The sequence below is a fragment of the Trifolium pratense genome, linkage group LG2 (genome assembly GCF_020283565.1).
Source record: "Trifolium pratense cultivar HEN17-A07 linkage group LG2, ARS_RC_1.1, whole genome shotgun sequence".
Classification (NCBI taxonomy): domain Eukaryota; kingdom Viridiplantae; phylum Streptophyta; class Magnoliopsida; order Fabales; family Fabaceae; genus Trifolium; species Trifolium pratense.
Window position 1 is genome coordinate 71,452,341 of NC_060060.1, and position 16,009 is coordinate 71,468,349.

Genomic DNA, 16,009 nt, shown 5'->3' on the forward strand with positions numbered 1-16,009 from the left:
GGAATGTTATTTAAAACAAAAATATAATTATATTATATTTTTGCGTTTTTTTTTTGTTTGGTAACACATGAAACAAACAAATTATATTTTTGAAAATAATATAGGGTTGGCCGCAATTCCTACAGCTGTATTGTGTCTGAAGACCTAGCTTGGACATCAAGACAATTGAAGACTATAAATATGTGAAGCCTCAAGCTATTCAACTCGTGCATTCTAAACCGTGTATTTTACAAAGTGTGAGTTTTTAAGGTTTAGAGTTTGTGTCTTTTGTGAGCCTTTCTTGTGTCGATTTGATGCAAGTTTAGGACTGGGTTTGGGTTGTTTATTGTAAGCTGCTCCTAAGCTTTGAAGCACGGAGTTAGTGTGTGTGATTCACTCATAAGCTTTTAAGCAAGAGTGTGGTCTAGTTTCTAGGAGAGTGTCTCCATCGTGATTATTATTATTGACAGCAACATAGTACGTGTTGTTAGAGGGAATTTGGGACGGGGTCTCATTATCTAAGAGGTTCTTAGGTAGGATTGCACGGGTAGTGTCTAGGTGATAAGTCAAGTACCGGGTGTTGGTCGAGGGCTTTGAACTAGATCTATTATAGTGAATTCATTCCTGGATTGGTATCCCTAGAGTAGGTGACGTTGCACTGAACTGGGTTAACAACTATCTGTGTTATTTATTATTCTGCAATTTATTTATTTATTTACTGTGTTCTGCGACTGTCGTGCTGCAACATAGGCTATAGCATCTTGTGCAGCATTGTGTTCACTGCGTGTCAGATTTCAGAGGTAGTGGTAGGTTCCTTGTATTATTGTTTCCTTGGGTTTTGGTCTAGTCCCCCCAAGTTTGTCTCTTTTTCTTTCTTTTTAATAAATTTATTTGGGTGCTGCAAATGATAGGTGATGATTATGGGGTGCCAACATAGTTGGGATGTCATAATTATCATGTGATGCCTATGCACGCTAATGTTTTATATATATATATAGTCAGAATCAAATGACACCAACTAGTTTGACACCAAATGTTACACCTCTCAATAACGTTTTAACCGATATAAATTTTATAAAATCTACCGTTGGATTGAAAGTTTATATCATATAGATCATTTATGTAAAACTTCAGACAAATACAAAATCGTTTGATATGTTATTGAGATGCATCAAAACTAACAAATTTTACACAAATGATCTATATGATATAAACTTTCAATCTAACGGTGGATTTTATAAAATTTATATCGGTTAAAAAATTATTGAGAGATGTAACATTTGTTGTCAAACTAGTTGGTATCATTTGATCATGACTCATATATATATATATATATATATATATATATATATATATATATATATATATATATTAAAGCAACTAATCGATAATGATGATTCTTAAATCATTTATCATTACCAATCGTTACTTGATTCAGTGATGATTGACGCTGAATTTGGTAGGGAGGACCACCGTTCAATCTCCCACAACTGCAATCGGAAGGATACTGAAGTTACTTGATGTCAGAACTGACTCCTAAGTCAGATTAGTTGATACTGATGTTGGAAAAAAAATCATTTACCATTATTCAAACAAAACAAATGATACCACCAACCTTTGTTGTTTACTTTGTATATTGTGACATAGTTAAAATAAGCTCCTCATGGCAACATATGTTTACCTTTGTTGGAATTGAGTAGCTGACGCAGTTTCATTTTCTTTCTTGTGTTAACATGTGTAAGACAATCTATTCACACACTACTATTAATATTAGGCGTAACACTTATATATAGGGTTTTTAGATTTAGGTTCAGTTCCTCCTATTTTCTCTCAACAACTCAACTAGTCTCTGTCCCGTGCAACGCGTTGCACGAGTTCGGCGAAACGTCATATATATGTCAATCATGGATGTTGTCAATCATGAATGTTGATTTAAATTAAGAGAATGATATAAATTAAACACAATTAAGTGAGCTAAGCACTAATTAATATTATATTAGTACTCAAACAAAAAATTAAAACCAAGATATTAAGAAACCAAAGTTCATACAAAGTGCTTTTTCCAGAAAAAAAGTTCATACAAAGTGATAATATAAAAGTTCATACAAAATAGCCATATCACAAAAGTTCATACAAACTTAATCATAAAAGACAATTCCAACTTCATGGTGGTGCTTATAACATAATAAAGTAATGCTCGGTTTGATAGAAGACCTTGGTCCAACAAAATTGTGCGCACACCTATGACAAATTTACCTAACTAATATTTACCTAAATACTAATAAAGAGTCCTGTGTCATATGGATCAGTTCTTCATGATCAAAGCTGCATGTTCCTAGGCTTGTTTCTGGATGTTTTGACAGTTTATTAGCTAGTTTCAAGACTACCATAATATTTGAAGTCTAGAAATATCAACATGGATCAAAATCCATCATAAGACACCATCTATAAAAAATAAAACAAAATCATGAATCAAACTAATATGAGATTAATTGAAAACTCATCGTGCAATGAACAAAAAAAATAAAATCAAGAGTATTAAGTAGTGACTACCAACAGGTGTACTCATTTTTCCTTCACCAATCACAGTTGAACCCATCACAAAACCTTCATCAGATAACCAATTTCACCCCAATATTGCAGAATCAATGCATAATTTGCCACCCTTTTTCACACTTAGCGTGCCTTCAGCAATTGGTATTGCATTGACAGGTCTATTTCTCTCATTCTCTAGTTGTCCACTTTGTTCTCTATCACCTCAATGATCTTCTCCATCTACTTGAATTATTGTTTGTAAAGTCTTATGGAAGAGGCCTGGATTTTCAATTTGAAAAATTAAATATCAATTATCAAATACACTTAATTGATCGAGGTATTAATCATGTTATTCTCTATATAGGTTATTATAAGTGAAATTCCTGGCATGCTGTGAACAAGTGTTGTGACAGAAGTTACAGCAGTTGTCTTAAGTATATAACGCAGCAGACTAACAAAATAATAAAGTGCAAAATGATAAAGAACACAGTAGGTTTGTTAACCCAGTTCAGTGTAAACACACCTACTCTGGGGGATACCAATCCAGGAGGAATCCACTATAATAGCCCTAGTTCTAAGCCCTCAGCAAACGACCCGTTTACGACTTATCACCTAGCGACTACCTGTGCTATACTCTACCTAGGAACTCCTAGATATGAGACCTCGTCTCACTCCCTTTCACTACTACACAACCTGTTGTGATAGTTTACAAGCAATAACAATGGCGAAGTCACCCTTCAAGAAACAATCGAACTATACCCGTGCTTAAAAGTTTAAGGTATCGATTACAAAACTACCTAACCTCCTTGCTTAAAAGCTTCGGAGTTAGTACACAACTTACAACACAAACCTTAGTCCTAAGCTTGCATCAACGTGATACAAGAAAGGCTCCCAATTAAAACACTCTAAACCCTAAAACTCACGCTTTGTAGACTCGATTTAGATTACATGAGTAAAACAACGATTAGGCCTATGTATTTAGGGCCCGTTTGGTGCGCAGGATAAGGCGACAGGATAGGATAAAACTATCATATCCTGTTTAAATCTCTTGTTTGTTGCACCAAGAGGAAAGGATAAATCTAACCTATTAATAATCCTATCATATTACTCCTTTGTTATTTTAATCCTTATTTTTTGGTAGGTTAGCAACCTGATAGGATAGAGGTAACACGCGTATTGTTTCTATTCCACAGGAAAGACCTTCGATTCTCACTCTCTACCAACATCGTATTTTTTCTTATTTTATTTTTTACTCCACTGTCATTTATTCTCTGTACCAACCTCCTCTTCTCTCTCGATCCATCGTTCGTTTGCTGCAACTATCACTGTCATCTTCTTCTCTACAATCAATTCAATTTCCTGCACCTTCCTTCCTATTCCACCATGTTACAATCCACAATTAATTTGCAACAACCTCTTTTCTCTCAACTCCACCTTCTTTCATGTAACAATCCAAAATTGATTTGCTTCTAATCATCAAAGGATTTGTTTCTCAGAGATTGAATCGGTTTGTTTTTGTGAATTAGTATTCATATGCTTCTAATTCCTAATTGAATAAATTGTGCTCCTGTTCCTAAAAAAAAATAATTATTTTTTGTTTTCTATAAAAAGTTACATTTTGATTGATTATTTATTAATTTGTAATGTCAATTAAAAATATAATAATTTATTTATTTTAAAAATATGTATTTGTTTCACTAATATAATTTGGGTATTTAAATATATAATAGATATTTTATTGTCAATATTAAGTTGCACCAAACACATGACAAGATAATATAATGCTATCCTATTTTTTATCCGGTGTGCTCCAAACACATGACATGATATATGTTTATCCCGTCACTATCCTATCATTTCCTTATCCAGCTTTTTATCATATCTTATCTCTATCCTATCCTGCGCACCAAACGGGCCCTTATAGTTTTGAATAATCTTGATCTTCAAGTTAGGTCTTCAGAATATCTTGATTAAATCTTCAATGATAGCTCGCAAGATTTACTGGAAAAATAAATCTTCAACAAAATCTTCAGTCCCAAAATTTTTTTTTTGAGAAAAGATTTACTCCAAAAAAAATCTTTCTTCAATTAAAAGATTTGATACAAAAATATTGAAACATATTTTTGTAACAAATAAAACAAACCGCCTTTTATTTTACTTGGAGTGGAAGACGCGTTTTGGCCAGCTGGATGATGACGAACTTTATTTGTAAATCAAATCTTCCAAAGATTCAAAACAGAGTATAACGCGCTTAAGCTTCAGGAGACACATGTTGTACGGACATGCTACAGCATCTTTGGTCCAGCAGTTGGCTATTGTTGTTTTTGCAAAATTGTAGCCAACATTCAAAACCCAACAATAAGCTAAAGTTTACTTTCATATTTTCACTTTGATCGTAAAACAACTTATACACGCATGCGCGCAGCGGCGCGCTCTTAAAGACAGGTATATTGAGTAATCCCCGAACTAAACTAAGAGAGCTTTCTTTTCAAATACCTCTTAAATGTAACAACATATTGAAACTGTTAAACCGTACTATATTATTGCATACCGTCAGATGGAATGAAATATCTGGTAAAAAAGAAAGGCAAAGAACATACTTTAGTAATTAATTCTTGAATTGCAAGCAAAAAAGTTAAGCAGGTAATTTAGAAATAGAAAGGCAAATATATTTGGATTAAGAATGAGAGATATTGGTGTTTGACATGAAGGAGGAAGTAAGTCTACACTAAATTGTTGTGGCAAGTGTGAGTGGTTAAGTCCCACATTGCTTAGAAAAGTGGAGGTTGAACACTTTATAAGTGAGAGGACCCATAAACCTAACACCTTAAGGTTTTGGGTAAGAGTGTGGTGTCCAACTCACTTGTAGAGTTGTTCTTAAGCCCAATGTGGATGATCCCCGGCTGCCCCCTCGTGATGACCCAACAGTGGTATCAGAGCCGATGGTTCGACGAAGGGTTGAACTGGCTCCTTGTATCGAAAGTCTTCCTGACAAAGGTGGTCAGGCGGCGAGTCCCGTGGAGCAGTGTGGCTTACGGCGGTACAAGTGTAGGATGAAGAAAGCTTCCGGTTGAGGGGGAGCATATCCAAGAGTGGATGGACTCACACTTGAGGGGAAGATTGTTGTGGCAAGTGTGAGTGGTTAAGTCCCACATTCCTTAGAAAAGTGGAGGTTGAACACTTTATAAGTGAGAGGACCCATAAACCTAACACCTTAAGGTTTTGGGTAAGAGTATGGTGTCCAACTCACTTGTAGAGTTGTTCTTAAGCCCAATATGGATGATCCCCGGCTGCCCCCTCGTGATGACCCAACATAAATCATCACATTTAAGATTGTCTCTACCATAATTCATAAGTTAATAATCAATGTACTTACAACCGATACAATTATAAATTTACAACTTTTAAAAAGATTAAAAATGAACAAAAACTTAAAATTGAAATATGATGAAAACAGCTATAGCTGGTACAGTGTGAAAGGGAAGTAGGGACTTCGTGGTTTTATTCTTTTAAAAAATTACAACTTGTTTTTTAATTTGATAAAATTATTTGTAGATATTTTAGTTTGCAAAGATATTTGTAGATATTATAACATCCAAAAGGAGTAACTTCAATAACTTTATCCCATCCCAAAGCTGGAATTTCAAGCCTAGAGTTGCCCAACTTTCATGGTTCATTCTTTCAATAGAAAAATGAAAAGAAAACAATAGAAAGTGTTGTAAAACGGTTTTACTGAGTTTATAAAAACAGGAAAAACGAATTTTCAAAATTGGCAAAGAAACAAATTATTGGCTGAGTCGCGTACTAGGTCGCTTTCTTTAAGACGTTTCGCGGAACTACTCGAAGAAGTGCACTGTAGTATATCAACCGCGAAGTCCCCAGGATAAAACAGCCGTTTATCAAATAAATACCGATGAACTACTGCACTGTAGTATCGGCCAGAACAACACCAAATATGGTACGAATTTTCGAACCACTCTAATTGATATACGAATATCAATTCTACGGTTTACAACCGTTCAAATTTTGAAACAACAAAATAATTTCGAAGAAAGAAAAAGGAGAAGGAAAGAAGCAGTTTTCTCAGAATGCAGAGAAAAAGAAGTGAGTAAAAACTGAAGAAATAATTTCTTTTTCTTAGTATTAAAAAAATTAATATATCACCCAAGCTCAAGCCCGGCCCGTCCCGAACCGAGCCGAGCCGGCCGGCCGCGGCGGCGCGCGCGCGCGTGTGTGATATTCGACATTGTGTGTGGTCTCCCTTTCTTACAAAAGTGGGTACCCCAAGGGCACACCCTTGGTTGCCAACTTGTGATATATAAACACTACCAAGTAGTGTGATTTTTCCAATGTGGGACTCAAAGAGCCTTTTTTCAATTCACACACTAATTCTTCATCATGTTCCAACAATCCAGCCATTGATTTTTCCAATGGTTCTAACAAATGTGTTTACTTCAATACCAAGTTTCCTCTAATTCTTCATCATGTTCCAACAATCCCCCACTTGAATTTAAAAAAGTTGTTTCAGTCATAACGTTAAACGTTTCAGTAAGATTGTGCATAAGCGAAGGTGAGCTAAGTCTTGGAACCTTCACGTAGCCAGTAAGAGCCTGATTAAGCAAGAGTGACGTTTAGTCTTGGAACTCTATCTCAGATTTTCCTCAAACCAGCACACAACCTTTCTTAAGGTGTTTTCTAAGGCCCGTGCATTAATGGCCCTGCACGTCTATCCCAGTTTCATGAATGCTCTAGGAATTCGCCCCGAAACTCCAGAGGAACCGGCCTCAGTTCCACATTCATATAGGTGATTCTATCAAGAGTACTCCTGATGTACTCCACTCCTATAGAGTATAGATTTCATTAAGAGTTTTGCTAACTCAACCTTTCTCATTTCAGGATTCATGCTTCTTAATTTGCATGTTCATCTCATATTACTCACAACTTGTTGTTTACCCATTGGAACCTAATTCTTGGGATCTCCAGTCTTTTAGGTTGGGTTACCATCATAAGTAATTCACTTCATAGGCATTAGTCCCATCTTGACAGATGTATTTTGGACTTTCTCTCTAGCCAGTCCTTTCGTCAAAGGATCTGCTAGGTTATCATTAGTGCGTACATGATCCACTCTCACAGCACCTGTAGTGATGAGCTCTCTCACTGTGCTGTGCTTTCTTCTAATTTGACGTCTTTTACCGTTATAAAAACGATTCTCAATTTTAGCGATAGCTGCATTACTATCACAATGGATCAAGACAGCAGGCATAGGTTTTTCCCATAAGGGAATCTCAGATAACAAGCATCTCAACCAGCTTGCTTCTTCACTAGCAGTTGCTAGTGCTATCATTTCAGATTCCATAGTGGACTGTGCCAAAATGGTCTGTTTCTTAGACTTCCATGATACAGCTCCACCGGCTATACTAAATATAAAGCCACTAGTAGCTTTGGAATCATCTGACAAGGTGTTCCAATCAGCATCACTGTACCCTTCAAGTACAGCTGGAAATCTCTGATAGTGTAATCCGAGATTCATGGTCCTTTTCAGGTATCTCATGACTCTCTCAATAGCGTGCCAATGCTCATCACTGGGTCTGCTGGTAAACCTACACAAGAGTCCCACGACATAGGCGATGTCGGGTCTAGTACAATCAGTGGCATACCTAAGACTACCAATGATGCTCGCGTATTCTGTTTGTCTTACGCTATCACCAGTGTTCTTAAACAGTTTTACACTGGGATCATAAGGTGTGCAGGCAGGTTTACAGTTAAAGTAACCGTATTTCTTTAGGATCTTTTCCACATAATGTGATTGATCTAGGGATATCCCCTTCTCAGACCTAGTGATTTTTATTCCAAGAATCACACTAGCTTCTCCGAGGTCTTTCATATCAAAGTTGTTACTCAACATTGATTTCACATTATTTATGGCAGAAAGGTTTGAGCCAAATATCAACATGTCATCTACATAGAGACATATTATAGTGCAAATGTTGCCATCACATTTATAGTAAATGCATTTGTCACTCTCATTGAGTCTGAACCCATTCAATATCATTAAGTTATCAAACTTTTCATGCCATTGTTTCGGAGCTTGTTTAAGACCATACAGAGATTTATCTAACTTGCAGACCTTAGTTTCTTGTCCATGTATAACAAACCCTTCGGGTTGTTCCATATAGATTTCTTCTTCTAAGTCACCATTTAAAAAAGCAGTTTTAACGTCCATTTGGTGTACAGTTAAGTTATAAATAGCTGCTATTGAAATAAGTACTCGAATGGACGTTATTCTAGTGACGGGTGAAAATGTGTCGAAGAAATCTATATTTTCTCTTTGTCTAAAACCTTTGGCTACAAGACGAGCCTTGTATTTTTCAACCGTGCCGTCGGGTTTTAGTTTCTTTTTCAAAATCCATTTGCAACCAATTGGTTTGCAACCGGGAGGTAAGTCTACTAAGTGCCATGTTTTGTTAGATTCTAGAGAATCCATCTCGTCATTAATAGCTTCTTGCCAAAGATCTGCATCCATCGATGACAAGGCTTCTTGAAGATTTGCTGGATCTTCATTCAATGTAAAGGTCGCATAATCTGGACCATAGTCTTTAGCAACTCTTACTCGTTTGCTTCTACGAAGTTCATTTTCTACTTCGTCATTGTTATCCGCGTTTGGTATCACTAGTAAGTGACTCGACTCAGGAATATTATCCTGTTCAGTGCCCCCACTATTTCTTGATTTAAAGGGAAATTTATTTTCATAGAAATCTGCATCATTAGATTCTATGATCACTTTTTCATTTAGGTCGAAGAACCTATATGCTTTACTGTTTGCTGCGTAACCAATGAATACACATTCATAGGCTCTACTAGCGAGTTTAACTCGCTTCGGGTCCGGTTTACGGACATAGGCTAGACATCCCCAAGTTCTTAAATAAGACAAGTTTGGTTGTCTTTTCTTTAATATTTCATAAGCGGATTCGCTTCTTTTAGATTTGGGAATTCTATTCAAAACGAAGCAGACAGTCAAAATTATTTCCCCCCACCAATGTTTAGCGGCACCAGAATTTAACATAATAGCAACAACTAATTCAGTAAGAGTTCTATTCTTTCTTTCTGCTTTACCATTCATTTCAGGGGAATATGGTGCAGTCGTTTCATGTATAATTCCGTGTTGTTTATAAAAATCATTAAATAAACTAGAATTATATTCGGTTCCCCTATCACTACGAAGTCTCTTGATTTTCGTATTAAATTGATTTTCTATTTCTTTCACAAAAATTTTGAACATATCAAAAGCATCACTTTTATTTTTCATTAAATAAACAAAAGTATAATCTGAACAATCATCAATAAAAGTGATAAAATAACGTTTGTTATTCCTAGTCATGGTTCCATCTAGTTCACATATATCAGAATGTATAAGGTCCATTGGTTCAGATTCTCTTATTACTGATTTATGTTTGCTCTTTGTTATTTTAGCTTGACTACAAAATTCACATTTTTCTATGTCATTAAAACTAAGTTTAGGAATTAATCCTAAGTTACTAATATTCAAAATAGATCGTTTATTAACATGACAAAGTCTAGAATGCCAAATATTAAAATCACACAAAGAGTAAACAGAAGGAGAAATTTTATTCATAACATTAAAATCAACATTGAGTTTAAACATGCCATCAGAGGCGTACCCTTTCCCAATAAAAATACCATTCTTAGTGATGGTGTACATATCAGCCCCAATAGTTTGATTAAACCCAGCCTTATTTAAGAGGAAACCAGAAACAAGATTTTTCTTCATCTCAGGAACATGAAGGACTTCCTTCAAGATAAGAGTCTTTCCAGATGTGAACTTCAGAACAACATCTCCAACACCAGCAACATCAGATGTATGAGCATTACCCATCTGCACCTTCTTATTTTCAGCATTCGTGTATGTTTTAAACATAGCACGATCATAACAGACATGGCGAGTAGCGCCAGTATCTATCCACCATCCATCAGTACCACCGACCATATTAATTTCGGTGATCATAGCAGCATATGGCTCATCAGCCACATTCACATTAATATGTGCAAGATTAGCCGGTTTAGGCCTCTTTGGATTTCTGCACTTCTTTGATATATGACCTGTTTTCCAGCAATTGAAGCAATAAAAAGGCTCAACAGCGTCATTTCTAGGAGGTGGTGGTTGCTGTTGTTGCTTAGCAATATGGCCCCTAACCGGGTTACCATTCTTAACTCGGTTTTGAATGCGGCTCTGATTCTGATTTTTCAAAGGTTTGCCCGTAGGCTTCAGAGCTGCACCGAATTTCTTTTTATTGGTGTTAGAAACAACCAATATCTTTTCTTCCTCTTTCATATCTTGTTTCCGAGATTCTTCTTCTATACGAAGACGGGTAATCAGACCCTCAATGGAAAACTCCTTTGTCTTATGACGGAGCTGATTCTTAAAGTCTTTCCAACTGGGGGGCAGCTTATCAATAATGACAGAAATTTGAAACTGCTCATGTAAAGGCATACCTTCGGTTATTATTTCATGAGCAATCTTCTGCAGTTCATGTGACTGCACTTCCACTGACCTTTCATCAACCATCTGGTATTTCAAATACCTACTCACAGCATACTTCTTCACTCCAGCTTCCTCAGTATCATACTTCTTACTCAGAGCCTCCCACACATCACTGGCTGTATTATAGGTTCTGTAATAATCATACAGATCATCCTCCAATCCATTAATGATATAGTTTTTGCAAACATAATCATTATCAATCCAGAGCTGCCTATCTATTTCTAGTTGCAGCGCTTTCTCTTTAAGCTGTTCTGCCGTGGCCTTGCCTTTGTCTTTTTCGGCAGATACAGCATCACCGTTGGTGTTAACGGTCTGTTCATTAGTTCCAGAAGCAGAAGTCGAAGCTTCAGCAGGAACCACAGGAATGGGTTGTTTCAAAACGTAGGCACACTTTTTAAGAGTTAGGAAGAAAAACATTTTTTGTTGCCAACGTTTGAAATGATTGCCCTCAAACTTAAACAGCCTTTCGGTAGCACCGACAGATGAATTACCAATAATCTCTTCGTTTGCCATGATATTTTCGAAACGTCTTAAAATTGTTGTAAAACGGTTTTACTGAGTTTATAAAAACAGGAAAAACGAATTTTCAAAATTGGCAAAGAAACAAATTATTGGCTGAGTCGCGTACTAGGTCGCTTTCTTTAAGACGTTTCGCGGAACTACTCGAAGAAGTGCACTGTAGTATATCAACCGCGAAGTCCCCAGGATAAAACAGCCGTTTATCAAATAAATACCGATGAACTACTGCACTGTAGTATCGGCCAGAACAACACCAAATATGGTACGAATTTTCGAACCACTCTAATTGATATACGAATATCAATTCTACGGTTTACAACCGTTCAAATTTTGAAACAACAAAATAATTTCGAAGAAAGAAAAAGGAGAAGGAAAGAAGCAGTTTTCTCAGAATGCAGAGAAAAAGAAGTGAGTAAAAACTGAAGAAATAATTTCTTTTTCTTAGTATTAAATAAATTAATATATCACCCAAGCTCAAGCTCAAGCCCGGCCCGAAGTCCCGAACCGAGCCGGCGCGCGCGTGTGATATTCGACATTGTGTGTGGTCTCCCTTTCTTACAAAAGTGGGTACCCCAAGGGCACACCCTTGGTTGCCAACTTGTGATATATAAACACTACCAAGTAGTGTGATTTTTCCAATGTGGGACTCAAAGAGCCTTTTTTCAATTCACACACTAATTCTTCATCATGTTCCAACAATCCAGCCATTGATTTTTCCAATGGTTCTAACAAATGTGTTTACTTCAATACCAAGTTTCCTCTAATTCTTCATCATGTTCCAACAGAAAGTAATGATGTTTGGCAACAAAGAAAGAAACAGGAAAATGAAATACAAATCTCCTCTTGCTATATAAGAGTGGCCTTTGGTAGTTTAATTTTAGGCTGGTTTTCTTGTCATTGAGGACTTCATGGTCCTTTTCAATTTTAAACTTTGTGTCTTCCAACTATTTTTGAAGACGGTTTAGTTCTTGAGATCTACTAAAAATATCCATTATTTTGAATACAAAATATTAAGCTACTATCAATTTATCATAAGTGTGTGTGAGTGCTTGTTCAGTATTATAGTGAATTTATCTTAGTAGCAGCCCTATACTAATGAGCAATGACACATGTTATAGAACTACATACTATAAAAATAGTATTAAGTATATTAATTTTCAAGATAGACTTTCTATCTTCAATTCTAAGATAAATTCCTATCTTCAATTTCTTAACATGTGTTTTGAAGACACTTGTTAACTTAACTCACATAATATTTTTTTATCAAGAAAAAATAAATGTCATGTTTAAAACTTTAAATTACGCCAAGATGCTAAAACTTTAATCACTTATAATCACTATGAATCTAATATAACAACTTATTCAATTTCATTTCAATTCATAAGATGCTATATACATATGATGCTGAGATAAACATGCATAAAAATATACACACAATTAAAACCGCAATACTATCATTATGAATCTATTATAACAACTGGTTCAATTTCATTTCAATTCACAACATGCTATATATGTTTGTATGATGCTAAGATAAACATGCATAAAAATACACACAATTAAAACTGCACTACTCAAATCTCATAATCATACTAATCATATAAAGCGACAATTAAAGTTTAATAATCTCATTAATCAATTATCATAAGTTTTGCACTTATCAGTCTCCAGATTATCCTTAAAGTAATTCTCCAACAGATCAGATTCCTTCTTCCTATCCCTCACATGACTCGTCGCAACACTGAGTTCCTCCACCTCATCCCACGCTGCAACACATTCACCACTAACTGGATCATCAGCACACATCTCTTGTGCACTCTTTATGATCTGTTCTACCTTATTTGATTCCTGTTCTGGTGCAGCGTGAATGGGACGAACAATCATCATTCGACCCGACTCGAACATAGCTCGCCGTGTTTGCAGTGGTGATGCCGATGAGATCCCGATTTAAAATAATATTCAAACAAGGCAAAAAGTGAGATAACATATATTCCATGATGCGTTGAACATGAAAGATAGGGTAATGAAATTATTATATACTATGATAAATCTTTACCAAAAAAAAGAAAAGAAAAGAATACTATGATAAATCAATTTATAACATCAAAGCCACAAATAACAGAATCCTCCACCTTATCATGAATTCAAATACATCGCTGTAACAAATCTTGTTTGATGATTATCATTACACTAACGAAAACATAAAAGAAGCTTCTACAAAAAATATAAAATAATATAAAATAAAACATAAAAGAACACAAAAGAAAGGGGAAAAAAATGGCACCTCGTGTACTCCAAACTTAAACTATCGGCTCCAAACACATGGAAAAAAGAGAAATAGAATCGGCAAGAATAAGGAAAAAAAAACTTACTCAAGCAAACCATTTATGGAACACTTGAGCTGCATGTATGAAACTGAAAAAGAGCAACATGAAAATTCAAGAAGATGAGTAAATAAAATTTGAAATCCACCAAATAAGTGAAATTCTAACATATATATATATATATATATATATATATATATATGAGAAAAAAGAAAGTTTTCATATATTTAACAAAAAAGAAGCAATTTTACCTTCTTGTTGTGGTGCAATCACTCATTGAAAATAGTAAAAATTGCAACTTCATTACTAAAAGTAAAAACACCTTTCAATTCAATGGTAACAATCAAACATTCAACATCCTTAACAAACAAAATCAAAACTGAATTGAGGTTGAAATTGTAAACAAAATGAACATGCACAACTAATTTTTGTTAAACATCACAATTTGTTTCTTGATACCCAATTCAATAATGAAAATTATAAACAACAATGGAAGAAAAAGAAAGAAAAAATGAGAGAGAAAGAGAGAGAGAGAGAGAGAGAGAGAGAGAGAGAGAGGACCGACGGTGGAGTGGGTCGGTGGTGTGCGGTGGTGGTTGGGTTCCGGCCGTAGATGGTCGCGGTGGCAGTGGCGGCGACGGTGGTGATGGAAAGTGGTGAAGATGAATCCATGAGTGGTGAAAGAAGTGAAGGGTTTAAGATGAGAAATGAGGGAGATGAATTCTTTGATGAAAGGTGTTGAGATTGGTTGAGAAAGAGAGAGGTAGATGAATACTTTGTGGAAAAAAAAAGGAGGTTTTGCGTGAAAGAGGATTTTGGAATTTTGGGTGAGTTTTGCTTGACAGATATGTGAGCATTTAGGAACCAACATTTAATGAGCGTTAAATCAAAGGCATTGCATGTATAACACATAAATGAGGGGATCAAAATACCAGCTATATTCAAGAAGCATAGTCAACTTGTAACCAAGCAAGGTGTAGTCAACTTATTGGCCAAAATGTCACACTATTATAGGCTAAAAAGATTAGGGTTAGGGTTGTGACAAAGGTTAGTGGTAGGGCTTACTTGGACAGTTGATCTTTTTTAAAAATGGAAGATGGAAGATAACCACATTTTAGATAGGGTTGAAAATATAAATAATAAATAAATAAAGTGTGTAACCTCAACAACGTGATACTTAATTTATTTATATTGTCAAAATACATACTAGTATGCTCTAATATCAAATGAGGGACTAAAAAATATATATTTTCAATGCAGACACTAATATGGTCTTTGTTCCAACAAATCCCCAACTTGAATTTATAAGAAAAATTCAAAATAGCGTAGACTTGAACGTTTGCATAGCGAGTAAGAGTCTGATTCAACAAGAGTGTCATTTGTCTTGAACTCTACCTCAAGCCACACACAACAATTTTTATTTTTTGACTATTTTTTTTTTTTTTGGTTTTCACCACTAGTTAACTCTGGTTCGGAGGTCAATTTAGCATCAAGTGGTTACAGTCCACATCCGATCGTAGTTGCGGAAGATCGAACTGTAATCCTCCCTACCAAATTTAGCGTCAGTCATCACTGAAACAACCAACGATCGATTGCAATATATGGTTTACAATAAGAACAGCAAGAACAACATTATTCTAAAATTGGAATACACTACTACACTAATAGAGGTGGGAACAGGCCAGGCCGGCCTACATGGCCTTAAGGCCTAGCCTACATAGGCTCAGGTCAGGCCAGCCTATTTCTTTAAATAGAGCAGGCCAATGCTTTTTTATAAGCCTATTTAGCTAAAAAGGCCAGGCCGCAGGCCATTAAAAAAGCCTTTGAGGCCTACTAGGCCGACATATTTAAGTTAACATGAATAATATTTTTATTACGATTATTATTTATATATTAAAATTTATACTTTGATTAAATTATAAATCTATTAACTTTTTAAGTAATTTAAGTTTATTAATCTACATTAGTTTTTAACATATATAAATGTATTATTATAAACTAGAATTGAAATATGATGACATATATAGTCAAATTCTCTAAAATATCAAATGGAACATTATTTTATTAGTTCATAAGTATATTTCAAAATAAA